Source organism: Limulus polyphemus, unplaced genomic scaffold, assembly GCF_000517525.1.
Source record: "Limulus polyphemus unplaced genomic scaffold, Limulus_polyphemus-2.1.2 Scaffold2126, whole genome shotgun sequence".
Classification (NCBI taxonomy): Eukaryota; Metazoa; Arthropoda; class Merostomata; order Xiphosura; family Limulidae; genus Limulus; species Limulus polyphemus.
This window is the reverse complement of record NW_013667736.1, coordinates 200,538-201,659: the sequence shown is the minus strand read 5'-3', so window position 1 is coordinate 201,659 and position 1,122 is coordinate 200,538.

Below are 1,122 nucleotides of genomic sequence, written 5' to 3'. Positions count from 1 at the left end.
GTTGTAGCACATTTCTACCGTTGTAGCACAATTCTAACGTTTTAGTACATTTCTAACGTTGTAGCACATTTCTACCGTTGTAGCACAATTCTAACGTTTTAGTACATTTCTAACGTTGTAGCACAATTCTAACGTTGTAGCACATTTCTAACGTTTTAGTACATTTCTGACGTTGTAGCACATTTCTAACGTTTTAGTACATTTCTGATGTTGTAGCACACTTCTAACGTTGTAGCACAATTCTAACGTTGTAGCACATTTCTAACGTTGTAGCACAATTCTAACGTTGTAGCACATTTCTAACGAAATGTGTTTCGTACTCCACATTTATCACCAATCTTGGTCTGTTCAAATCTCGGATTTAAGACCACGTTTTAAAAGACGAAGTTTACGGTTTTCATAAAGATAAGACCAGGAAAACATTTATGTCCTGTAAAACATTTTAGAACATTTACAACGTTCTTGTAAAAGCTGCAATAGTTTATTTATGTGTTTCAAAATATTGCGCAAAGCTTCACAAGGGCTATTAGTACATAAATGTTCCTAATTTTATACTGAAACGACAAGGAAGACAAGTAGTCAAAAACACCCACCACCAACTTTTACGCTATTCTCATGTCTGAACGATTAGCGCACTACAGCCCCAATGTTTTATTAAAAATTGATATAAAATAAAATAAAATAAATATTTGACATTTTAAATTATTATTGTTTTAATTTATCAAGATGGTTAGAATCAGTTGATGATTGTCGACAACTTGACCACTTTGTGTAATGTAACTTACTTCAACGTATATATTTATTTTATTTTCGTTAAAAAATATAGTAGATAATAATTGGTTGGATTGAAATAAGAAATAAATAAACCTTAATGACAAGAATGACGACCAAGTTGTTTAAGTAATTATTGATTAATAAAAACATGAACAATTCAGAGTGGTATTACGTAATTTATCTAAAATTGGTTGAAGATATCATTGCAACGCTAGAAATGTACTAAAACGTTAGAATTGTGCTACAACGTTAGAAATGTACTAAAACGTTAGAATTGTGCTACAACGTTAGAAATGTACTAAAACGTTAAATTGTGCTACAACGGTAGAAATGTACTAAAACGTTAAA